Source organism: Oryctolagus cuniculus, chromosome 18 (genome assembly GCF_051225735.1).
Source record: "Oryctolagus cuniculus isolate XC-2025 breed Fujian yellow rabbit chromosome 18, ASM5122573v1, whole genome shotgun sequence".
NCBI lineage: Eukaryota > Metazoa > Chordata > Mammalia > Lagomorpha > Leporidae > Oryctolagus > Oryctolagus cuniculus.
The window spans coordinates 64528129-64540933 of record NC_142884.1 but is presented as its reverse complement, the minus strand read 5'-3'; the positions used below and the strand labels follow the sequence as shown (position 1 = coordinate 64540933).

Sequence of the window (12805 nt, the reverse complement as noted above, 5' to 3'; positions counted from 1 at the left end):
TTGTCCAATTCCTCTAGTTAAATAGTTTTTCGGCCTACAGTTGTTCATAGTACTCTCTTTACTCCTTTTCTTAGTGTCCTCACTCTATCTCTGATTTTAGTAATTTGAGTCTTCTTTTTTGCTTAGTCAATATCACTAATGGTTTGGCAGTTTGCCTAATCTTTTTGAGAAACTGTTCATTTTGTTAATTTTCTCTATTATTTTTCTAGCCTCTGTTTATATCTGCTGTAATCTTTAATGTATCCTGCTTTTGCTAGCTTTGGGTTTAATTTGTTCTTTTTTAGTCTTTTAAATTGTAAACTTAGGTTCTTGAGATTTTTTACATTTAAACGCTTATAGCTATAAATTTCCATCTTAGCACTGCTTTTTGCTGTGTGCCATAAGTTTTAGTATGTTTTGTTACTGTTTTCATTCATTTTAAAGTGTTTTCTAGCTTTCCTTGTAATTTCTTTTATCCATTTGTTGTTTAAGAACGTGGTGTTCAATTTCCACAAGTTTATGGTTTTTTTTTCAATTTTCTATCTATTTTCTTTTTTTTAAAGATTTATTTATTTATTTGAAAGTCAGCATTACATACAGAAAATGAGAGGCAGAGAGAGAGGTCTTCCATCCACTGGTTCACTCCCCAGTTGGCCGCAACAGCCAGAGCTGGGCAGATCCGAAGCCAGGAGCCAGGAGATTCTTCCAGGTCTCCCATTTGGGTTCAGGGCCCAAGAACTTGGGCCATCTTCTACTCTTTTCCCAGGCCATAGCAGAGAGCTGGATCGGAAGAGGAGCAACCGGGACTAGAACCACGCCCATATGGGATGCCGGCATTGCAAGAGGCGGCTTTACCGGCTATGCCACAGTGCTGGCCCCTGTTATTAATTTCTAACTTCATCCTGTTACAGTCAGAGATGACATTTGGCATGAAATCTTTGTATATCTATTAGGATTTAATTTATGCCCCAATATATAAACTATCCTAAAGAATGTCCATATACCCATGAGAAAAATGTATAAGCTATTTTTGAGTAAGTATATATAGTAGATCTTATGGCTTACAGTGTGATACAAGTCCTCTGTTTCCTTACTTTGTGTTGTTTAAATCTTTACTGATAGTGGAGTATTGAGGTCTTCAACTGTTGTAGAACTGTCTGATTATCCCTTCAGTTTTGTTAATTTTTTCTTCGTATATTTGGATGGTCTGTTATTCAGTGTGTACAAATTGATTATTAATGTGTCTTCTTTCTGAATTGAACCTTTTTTTTAACATATAATGTCCTTCTTTGTCCTTTATAATCTTTAAAAATTTTAAAGTCTGTTTTGTCTAATTTTAATATAGCCCCATGCTCTGTTTTTGTTACTGTTTACATAGACTATATTTTTATCCTTTTACCTTCAGCCTGTTTGTGTCTTTGGATCTAACGTGAATCTATTACAGATAATCTATAGTTTTATCATTTAAAAAAATTCTGCCAAGCTCTGCCTTTCTATTGGAAAGCTTAATCCATTTATGATTAATTATCTACACAGGATAGACTTACATTATTTTTTTAAAGATTTTATTTATTTATTCGAAAGTCAGAGTTACACAGAGAGAGAAGGAGAGTCAGAGAGAGAGAGAGAGAAAGGTAGGTCTTCCATCCACTGGTTCACTCCCCAGATGACTGCAACGGCCAGAGCTGTGCCGATCTGAAGCCAGGAGCCAGGGGCTTCTTCCAGGTCTCCCACATGGGTGCAGGGGCCCAAGGACTTGGGCCATCTTCTACTGCTTTCCCAGGCCATAGCAGAGAGCTGGATTGGAAGTGGAGCAGCCGGGAATCGAACCGGCACCCATAAGGGATGCTGGCACTTCAGGCGGCAGCTTTACCCACTATGCCACAGCGCCGGCCCCGACTTACGTTATTTTAATGTTTGTTTTCTTTATATCTTATGATAGTCTTATCACTCGTTTCTTGCATTGTCTTCTTTTCTGTTTAATTCATCTTTTTGCAGTGAAATTTTTTAGTTCCTTTCTCATTTCCTTTGATCTGTATTCTGTAACTATATTCTTTTTGATTAACATGGATAATTATAGTTAACATCCTTAAAGTTAAGACTCTCTAATTTGAATTTCTATCAAGGTAACTTCAGTAACTTACAAAAACTCTGCTCTTGTACAATTTTGTCCCTACCCACTTTCAGTTATTGATATTATAGTGTCACATTTTTACACATTGTATGTCCAAAAACAAAAGAATAATACTTGTTTTTTTTAATCAGTCTTTTAAATCATGAGGAAAACAAAAGGTGGAATGTCAGATCAAAGCTATAATAACACTAGTTTTTATAACTGCCTATATTTAGCTTTACTGATATATTTATTTCTTCATATAGCTTCATGTTTTTTCTAGTTTCTTTTTTTACTTTTTTATTTTAGTTTTTAATTAGCTTTTAACAGATTCAATGTGATTTGTAAATATAATTCTAAGAACATAATGATATTCTCTTCTTCCCTTCCCCCATTCCTTCTCCATTACTTTCTCTTTTGTTTTTAGTTCCTGAGATAACATATTTTAAATTTACACCATGGTAAAAAAGCTTAATACTTCACTGAATAATAAGTTTAACAAGTAAAGAGCAAAAATATCCCAGGTTAGTGAGAATATATATAATGACTGTAAATAATAATGGAATGGAAAAATGACCATTTCACCCATATACAGTAAATTTTTAAAGTAATCACAGATCATTAAAACTATAGTAGCATGACTTTCTTTTCTTTTAAAAGATTTATTTTTTATTTACTTGAAACACAGAGCTACAGAGAGAGAGAAGAGACAGAACTTCCATTTCTGGTTCACTCCCCCAGATGGCCACATGGCCCTGGGGCTGGGCCAGGCTGAAGCTGGGAGCACGAAGTTTCTTCTGGGTCTCCCATGTGGGTGCAGGGGCCAAAGCACTTGAGCCATCTTCTGCTGTGTTCTCAGTTACTTTAACAGGGAGCTTGACTGGAAGTGGAGCAGCTGGGATTTGAACTCATATGGGATGCCAACGTTGGAGGTGGTGGTGGCTTTGCCCAATGTAACATTCTTTTTTTACTTAATTAGTGTATTTATCTGAGAGTAGATTTGCAAACAGAGGGAGGGACAGAGAGAAAGGTTTTTCATCCACTGATCCTCTCCCCAAATGGCTGCAATGGCAGGGGCTGGGGCGATTCGAAGCTAAGAACCAGGAGCTTCCTCAGGGTCTCTCATGTAGGTACAAGGGCCCAAGCACTTGGGCCGTCTTCCACTGCTTTCCAAGCCATAAGCAAAGAGCTTGATTAGAGGAGGAGCAGCCGGATCACAAACTGGTGCCCATATGTTATGCCAGTGCTGCAGGCAAGGCTTAGCCTACTATGCCACAGCACTGGCCCCTCAGTGTATCATTCTTTACCTTTTTTTTTTTTTTTTTTTTTTTTTGACAGGCAGAGTTAGTGAGAGAGACAGAGAAAGGTCTTCCTTCTACTGGTTCACCCCGCAAATGGCTGCCACGGCTGGCGCACTGCGCCGATCCGAAGACAGGAGCCAGGTGCTTCCTCCTGGTCTCCCATGCAGGTGCAGGGCCCAAGGACCTGGGCCATCCTGCACTGCACTCGCGGGTCACAGCAGAGAGCTGGACTGGAAAAGAAGCAACCAGGACAGAACTGGCGCCACAACTGGGACTAGAACCATTGGTTTGGCATAGGTATAAAATAAAGTTTTACAAAACTAAATTTGCAGCAGTACTGGTACACACAGACATTTCTTCGTGTTTTTTTTTTCTTTCAAATTTTAGCTCCCATATATAAGGGAGAACATTTAGTATTTGTCTTTCTGCACCCTGCTTTTTTCACTCAACATGATAATCCTTTAGTTACATCAATTTTGCTGCAAATGGCAGAATTTTATTCTTTTTATAGCTAAATGATATTCCATTGTGTATATATATCACACTTTCTTTTTTTTGATATGTATTTCATTTTTAACTTTTATTTAATGAATATAAATTTCCAAAGTATAGCTTATGGATTACAATGGCTCCCCCCCCCCATAACTTCCCTCCCACCCACAACCCTCCCCTCTCCAGCTCCCTCTCGCCTTCCAAGATTCATTTTCAATTCTCTTTATATACAGAAGATCAGTTTAGTATATATTGAATAAAGATTTCAACAGTTTGCACCCACACAGAAACACAAAGTGAAAAATACTGTTTGGGTACTAGTTATAGCATTAAATCACAATGTACAGCACATTAAGGGCAGAGATCCTACATGAGGAGTAAGTGCACACTGATTCCTGCTGTTGACTTAACAAATTGACACTCTTGTTTATGGCATCAGTAATCACCCTAGGCTCTTGCATGAGTTGCCAAGGCTGTGGAAGCCTTTTGAGTTCGCTGACTCTGATCATATGTAGACAAGCTCATAGTCAAAGTGAAGTTCTCTCCTCCCTTCAGAAAAGGTACCTCCTTCTTTGATGACCTGTTATTTCCATTGGGATCTCACTCACAGAGATCTTTCATTTAGGTCATTTAGGGTTTTGGGTTTTGTTTTGTTGTTTTGTTGTTTTTTTTTTTTTTTTTTTTTTTTTTTTTTTGCCAGAGTGTCTTGGCTTTCCATGCCTGAAATACTCTCATGGGCTTTTCAGCCAGATCTGCATGCCTTAAGGGCTGATTCTGAGGCCAGAGTGCTGTTTAGGACATCTGCCATTCTATGAGTCTGCTGTGTATCCTGCTTCCCATGTTGGATCATTCTCTCCCTTTTTTTTATTCTACTGGTTAGTATTTTCAGACACTAGTCTTGTTTATGTGATCTCTTTGACTCTTAGTCCTATCATTATGATCAATTGTGAACAGAAATTGATCACTTGGACTAGTGAGATGGCATTGGTACATGCCACCTTGCTGGGATTGAATTGGAATCCCCTGGCACGTTTCTAGCTCTACCATTTGGGGCAAGTCCGATTGAGCATGTCCCAAATTGTACATCTCTTCTCTCTCTTATTCCCACTCTTATATTTAACAGTGACCACTTTTCAGTTGTTTCAACACTTAAGAATAACTGTGTATTAATTACAGAATTCAACCAATAGTATTAAGTAGAACAACCAAAAAAAATACTGAAAGGGATAAAGTATTAAGTTGTTCATCAACAGTCAGGGCTATGCTGATCAAGTCACCATTTCTCATAGTGTCCATTTCACTTTAACAGGTTTCCTTTTTCGTGCTAGGTTAGTTGTCACTGATCAGAGAGAACATATGATATCTGTCCCTTTGGGACTGGCTTATTTCACTCAGCATGATGTGTTCCAGGTTCCTCCATTTTGTTGCAAATGACCAGATTTCATTGTTTTTTTACTGCTGTATAGTATTCTATAGAGTACATGTCCCATAATTTCTTTATCCAGTCTACTGTTGATGGGCATTTAGGTTGATTCCAGGTCTTAGCTATTGTGAATTGAGCTGCAATAAACATTACGGTGCAGACCGCTTTTTTGTTTGCCTATTGAATTTCCTTTGGGTAAATTCCAAGGAGTGGGATGGCTGGGTTGTATGGTAGGGTTATATTCAGTTTTCTGAGGAATCTCCAGACTGACTTCAATAGTGGTTTTACCAGTTTGCATTCCCATCAACAGTGGGTTAGTGTCCCTTTTTCCCCACATCCTCGCCAGCATCTGTTGTTCATAGATTTCTGCATGTGAGCCATTCTAACCGGGGTGAGGTGAAATCTCATTGTGGTTTTGATTTGCATTTCCCTGATTGCTAGTGATCTGGAACATTTTTTCATGTGTCTGTTGGCCATTTGGATTTCCTCTTTTGAAAAATGTCTGTTGAGGTCCTTGGCCCATCTCTTAAGTGGGTTGTTGGTTTTGTTTTTGTGGAGTTTCTTGATCTCTTTGTAGATTCTGGTTAATAATCCTTTATCTGTAGCATAGTTTGCAAATGTTTTTTCCCATTCCGTCGGTTGCCTCTTCACTTTCCTGACTGTTTCTTTTGAAGTACAGAAACTTCTCAATTTGATGCAATCCCAAATGTTAATTTTGGCTTTGATGGCCTGTGCCTCCAGGGTCTTTTCCAAGAAGTCTTTGCCGGTGCCAATATCTTGCAGGGTTTCTCCAATGTTCTCTAATAATTTGATGGTGTCAGGTCATAGATTTAAGTCTTTAATCCATGTTGAGTGGATTTTTGTGTAAGGTGTAAGGTAGGGGTCTTGCTTCATGCTTCTGCATGTGGAAATCCAGTTTTCCCAGCACCATTTATTGAATAGACTGTCCTTGCTCCAGGAATTGGTTTTAGATCCTTGATCAAATATAAGGTGGCTGTAGATGTTTGGGTTGATTTCTGGTGTTTCTATTCTGTTCCACTGGTCTATCCATATGTTTCCATTGTGTATATATACCACATTTCTTGATCCATTCTTCTGATGATGGACACCTTGGTTGATTTTCAAATTCTAGCTATTATGAACAATGCTGCTACAACATGGTGGTGCAAGTATGTCATTGATAGGTTGTGTTCAAGTCTTTTGGGTATATACCCAGTAGTAGGATGGCTGGATCATATGGCAAGTCTATTTCTAGTTTTTAAAGAAATCTCTACACTGTTTTCCACAGCGGCTGCACTATTTACACTCCAACAAACAATGCATAAGTGTTCTCCTTTCTCCACATCCTCATCAGCATTTGTTACTATCTGTGTTTTGCATTTTACCCAATCTAACAGGGGTGGGGTGATACCTCACTTTGGTTTTGATTTACATTTCTCTGATGACTAATGATGTTCAGCATTTTTTCATAGATTTTTTGACCATTTGCATTTCTTCTTTTGACAATTCTGTGTTGAAATCCTTTGCCCTTTTCTCAACTGGATTGATTGGTTTTTATTGTTGTTGAATTTTTTAACTTGCTGATATATTTGAGATATTAATGCTTTGTCAGATAGGAGGTTTGCAAGTATTTTTCCTACTCCATTGGATGTATCTTCACTCTGTTGATCATCTCCTTGCAAAAGCTTCTGAGTTTGATATAGTCTCATTTATTTAGCCTTGCTTTTGTTTCCTGTGCTCTGAGGGCCTTGTCCAAGAAGTTGTCCCCTATAACAGCATCTTGGAGTGTTTCCATTTTCTTCCAGCAGCTTCAGAATCTTGGGTCTTAAATTTCTGTCTTTAATTTATTTTGAGTTGATTTTTCAGTATGGTGAGAGGTATGGATCTAATTTGATTCTTCTACATATATACCTCCAGTTTTGCCAGCACAATTTGTTGAAGAGATTGTCCTTACTCTACTCTGTGGTCTAAGCACTTTTGTCAAAAATCAGTTGGCTATATGTATGTGGATTAATTTCTGTGCTCTCTTTTCTGTTCTATTGATCTGTGTATGGATTTTTATGCTGGTACCATGCTGTTTTAGTTACTAGAATTTTGTAGTATTCTTTGACTTCAGTTATTCTGAGGCTTCCAGCTTGATTTTTATTGTTCAGGATCACTTTGGCTATTCTGTGTCTTTTGTGAGTCCATATGAATTTTTGCCATTGCCTTTTCTAATTCTTAACGATTATCATTGGTATTTTGATAGGAATTGCATTGAATCTGTAGATTACTTGAGATAGTATAGATATTTTAATGATGTTCTTCTGATCCATAAGAAAGGAATATCTTTGCATTTTTTTGTGTCCTTTATGATTTCTTTCATCAGTGTTTGAAAATTTTCATTGTAGAAATCCTTGACTTCTTTGTTTAAATTTATTCCTGGAGCCAGCATTGTGGTTGTAAAGGGTTGAGATGCCACCTGTAACACTGGAATCCCATATGGGCAGTGGTTCAAGCCCTGGCTGCTCCACTTCTGATCCAGCTTTGTGCATGGATTCATATTTCTCTCTCTCCCTCTCCCTCTCTCTCTCTTTCTCTCTCTCTCTGCCTTTCAAATAAAAATAAATGAATAAATTTATTCCTAAATATTTGGTTTTTGTAGCTATTTTGAATCGAATTTCTTTCTTGATTTCTCTGTGAGTTTATCATTACCATACAAAAAAGCCCCTATTTTTGGTACATTTATTTTGTAACCTGCAACTTTGCTGAATGGGTTTATCAATTCTAACAGTTTTTTGGTAGAGTATTTATCATTTTCCATGTATAACATCATGTTATCTGCAGATAATTTGGCTTCCTTTTTTCCAATTTTGATGCCCTTCTTTCTCCTTCCTAATTGCTCTTGCTAAAACTTCCAGTGCTATATTGAATAAGAGTGGCAAAAGTGGACATCTTTCCTTGTTCTAGATCTTAGGGGAAATGCTTCAGTTTTTCCCCCATTCAGTAGATATTTGCTGTTGGTTTGTGATTTATAGCCTTTTAATTTTGAAGAATGTTTCTACTATACCTAATTTGTGAAAGGATTTTTTATCATGAAGAGGTGTTGAATCTTATTGAATGCTTTCTCTGCATCTTTTGAGATGACCATATGGTTTTTGTTCTTCATTCTATTGATATGATTTATGACATTCATTGATTTGCAAATGTTGAACCACCCTTGCATTTCCAGGATAAATCCCAGTTGATTGTGATATATGATATTTTAAATGTGGTTTTGGATTCAGTTTGCTAGTATTTTTTTGAGAATTTTTGCATCTATGTTCATTAAAGACATAGGTCTGTAGTTTTCTTTTTGTCTCTTGTCTTTGGTTTTGGTATCAAGTAATGGTGTTCTCATAAAAGGAGTTTGGCAGAGTTCTATACAGTTCAATATTTTGGAATAGTTTGAAAAATATTGGAGTTCTTTCCTCTTTGAATGTTTTGTAGAATTCAGTAGTAAAGTCAGGTCCCACACTTTTCCTTGATGGAAGACTTTTGATTACTGCTTCAATCACACTGCTTGTTATGGGTCTGTTTAGGGTCTGTTATGGGTCTGATTAATCTTGGTAGGTTATATGAATCCAGGAATTTATATGTTTTTTCAAGGTTTCCAGTTTATTAACATGTAGTTCTTCATAGTAGTTTATGATCCTTTGTATTTCAGTGGTGTCGGTTATAATGTCCCCTTTTACATCTCTAATTTTATTTATTTGAGTTTTTCCTGTTTTTTTTTTTCTTTGATAGTCTGGCAAGAGATTTATCTATTTTGTTTATCTTCTCATAAAACCAACTCTCTATTTTGTTGATCTTCGGTTATTTTTTTAGTTTCAATTTTGCTTGTTTCTGCCCCGATCCTTAGTGTTTCTCACCTCCTGTTGATTTTGGACTTGGTTTGTTCTTGTTTTTCTGAGAACAATGTGTATTCTGTAACTGTTGGATGAAATGTCCTATAATTGTCTATTAGGTCCATCTGTCCAATACTATATTTCAATTCCGATGTATCTTTTTTTTTGACAGACAGAGTGGACAGCGAGAGAGAGAGACAGAGAAAGGTCTTCCTTTTGCCAGTGGTTCACCCTCCAATGGCACCGCGCTGATCCAATGGCAGGAGCCAGGTACTTCTCCTGGTCTCCCATTGGGTGCAGGGCCCAAGTACTTGGGCCATCCTCCACTGCACTCCCTGACCACAGCAGAGAGCTGGCCTGGAAGAGGGGCAACTGGGACAGAATCCGGCGCCCTGACCGGGACTAGAACCTGGTGTGCCGGCACCGCTAGGCGGAGGATTAGCCTAGTGAGCCGCGGCGCCGGCTCTCCGATGTAACTTTATTTTTTTTTTTAATTTTTTTTTCTGGATGATCTTTCCATTGACAAGAGTGGGGTGTCAAAGCCACCCACTATTACCGTATTAGAATCTCTCTTTCTCTAAGTCTAATAGTATTTGCTGTTATGTACCTGGGTGGTCTTGTGTTGGGTGCGTATATATTTATGATTGATTGTTACATCTTTTTGCTGAATTGAATCTTTTTTCAAAATATAGTGTCATTCTTTATCTCTTTTTATAGTTTTTGATTTGTGTTTATTTTATCTGATATCAGGGTAGCTATACCTGCTTGCTTTTGGTTTCCGTTCGTCTGGTATATCTCTTTCTAACTCTTCACTTTTGATCTGTGTGTATCTTTGTGAAGTGAGTTTCTTGTAGGCCATATGTTGGAGTCATGGTCTTTTATGCATTCAGCCAACCTAAGTCTTTTGGTTGGTGAATTTTATCCATTTACATTCAAAGTTAGTATTGATAGATAATAATTAAGACCTGTCATTTTGTTGATTGGATAATGATTCTACCTGCTCTGTTAATGAATTTGGTATTATCATGTGTTTTCATCTTCTTTTTAAAAAATATTTATTTATTTATTTGAAAGGCAGAGGTACAGAGAGAAGGAGAGATAGAACAAGATCTTCCATTCACTGGTTCACTCCCCAAATGGCTGCAACAGCCAGGGCTGGGCCAGACCAAAGCCAGGAGCTAGGAGCTTCATCCAAGTCTCCCATGTGGGTGGCAGGGCCCAAGAACTGGGCTATCTTCCGTTGCTTTTTCCCAGACCATTAATAGGGAGCTGGATCAGAATTGCAGCAGCCGGGACGCAAACTGGCACCCATGTGGGATGCTGGCATTGCAACTGGCGGTTTTGCCTGCTATGCCACAATACAAGCCATGATGTTTACTTCTGATACAGAATACCTTTCGTGATTTCTTGTAAGGCTGGTCAGGTGGTGGGGAATTCTCGTTTTTGCTTATCTGGAAAATACTTTATTTCTCTTTCACTATTTTTTTAAAATTTTATTTATTTATTTGAGAGGTAGAGTTACAGACAGTGAGAGGGAGAGACGGAGAGAAAGGTCTTCTTTCCATTGGTTCACTCCCTAGATGGGCGCAATGGCAGGAGCTAGGCAGATCTGAAGCCAGGAGCCAAGAGCTTCTTCCAGGGGTCTCCCATGTGGGTGTAGGAACCCAAGGATTTGGGCCCTCTTTTACTGCTTTCCCAGACCATAGCAGAGAGCTAGATTGGAAGAGGAGCAGCTGGGACTAGAACCAGCACCCATATGGCATGCTGGCGCCGCAAGTGGAGGATTAACCTACTGTGCCACGGTGCCGGCCCTCCCCCCTTTCACTTTGGAAATATAGCTTCACTGGATATAATATTCTTGGTTTGAAGTAATTTTCTTTTAAGACCTTGAATGTATCATCTGACTCTATTCTGGACTGTAGGGTTTCCATTGAGAGGTCTGATGTTGATTTTATTGGTTTTCCTTTATATGTAACTTGGCGCTTTTCTCTGTCTTTAGGATTCTGTCGTTTAACTTTTGACAATTTGATGAGAATATGCCTCGGATAAAACCTTTTTATGATGAGTGTACTTGAGGTTCTTTGAGCTTCTTGTATCTCGATGTCCATGTCTCTTTCAAGAACTGAGAAATTTTCAACTATTATTACATTTAGCAGGTTCTCAGTGCCTTTTTCCTTTTCTTCTCTTCCAGGAATCCCTATAATATGGATATTTGGTCATTTAATAGTATCCCATATTCCCCATAGACTTTCTTTCTTCATTCTTTTAAAGTATTTTTATTTCTGTCTAATGGATTATTCAAAATTCTTGTCCTCAAGGTTAGAAATTCTTTCTTCACTTGGTCTATTTTGATGTACAGTTCTCAAGTGTATTTATTTCTTTTTTAAATGTTTTTATTTTTATTTTTTGACAGAGTTAGAGAGAGACAGAGAAAGGTCTTCCTTTCCATTGGTTCACCCCCCAAATGGCCGCTACGGCCAGCACACTGCGGCCAGCGCACTGTGGCAATCCGAAGCCAGGAGCCAGGTGCTTCCTCCTGGTCTCCCATGTGGGTGCAGGACCCAAGTACTTGAGCCATCCTCCACTGCTTTCCTGAGCCACTGCAGAGAGCTGGACTGGAAGAGGAGCAACCAGGACAGAATCCAGTGCCCCAACTGGGACTAGAACCCTGGGGTGCCAGTGCCGCAGGCAGAGGATTAGCCTAGTGAGCCACGGCACCAGCTTAAGTGTATTTATTTCACTGATTGAAGATTTCATCTCCAAAATTTCTATTTAGTTCTTCTTAATGACTACTACCTCCTTAGTAATATTTTCACTCATGAGTTCCTCATTTCTTTAATCTGTCTGTATTCTTTTGAGTTTCCTCAAAATCATTATTTTGAATTCTCTGTCATTTTGAAGATTTCCTTCAGTTCAGGATCTAAATCTGCAGGACTATTGTGTTCTTTTCAGAGGTATCATACTACATTGCTTCTTCATGTCTCCTGTGTCTGTATGTTGATGTCTGCCCATTTGGTATACTCATGCCTTCTTCTTTATGGAGTAGGTTTTATTGTAAAAGACTTGATGATTTAGTTGGAATGCAGGGTATTACTTGGTTTGTCGTTTGGGCTTTGGTTCTAGGTGAGCCTAGATGTGTAGTCTGTGAGTGATTTCTTTTGTCTTAATCAGTGCCTGTGGTGTCTATAAGTGACATAGTGGTCTAGTTTGCTGCATTTCATAGAGATAGAAGTGTGACTTTGAGATAAATAACGGTTTCCTTGGGTCTGTAAATTTGGTCCACAGAGAGTTCGGTGTCAGTGTCTTCATGAATGTGGTAGCCAGGGCCTTGTTCTTGGTGCTGGGAGAAAAAAGGGTGACTGTCCCCTTGTCCTACTGCCAAGCCTGACTTGTGGCATCAATTGCTGTGGCTCTAGAACTGTGTGATATGGATGGGCCCTTCCTCAGGTCCCTGTCAAGAGCATCCAGCTGGTGCTGTGGCTTATAATGCCAACAGCCCTAGTCCTAGGGCTAGGGGATGTGAACTGAAGCCTGTTCCAGCGCTGCATTGTGACTATAAAGTATATAGGAAATTTTACTCTGAAGGGTATGAGTCCAGACAGGTGGACACCTGAGACAGTGGCACTGAGAA

The 12805-nt window shown here is 38.6% G+C and overlaps 1 long non-coding RNA gene across 4 annotated transcripts in view; it reads left to right on the top strand.

Annotated features, from left to right (window-relative positions):
* The window catches only part of LOC127491372 (uncharacterized), a 168091-nt gene that overhangs the window by 101957 nt on the left and 53329 nt on the right, over positions 1-12805 (top strand). The window contains exon 3 of one of the 4 annotated variants that reach the window (XR_016225390.1): positions 3431-3786. The exons of the other annotated variants lie outside the window; for them this stretch is intronic. This is a non-coding gene — a long non-coding RNA (uncharacterized LOC127491372). Of the gene's footprint in view, positions 1-3430; positions 3787-12805 lie in introns of those variants that run through there. 4 annotated transcript variants of the gene reach the window in all.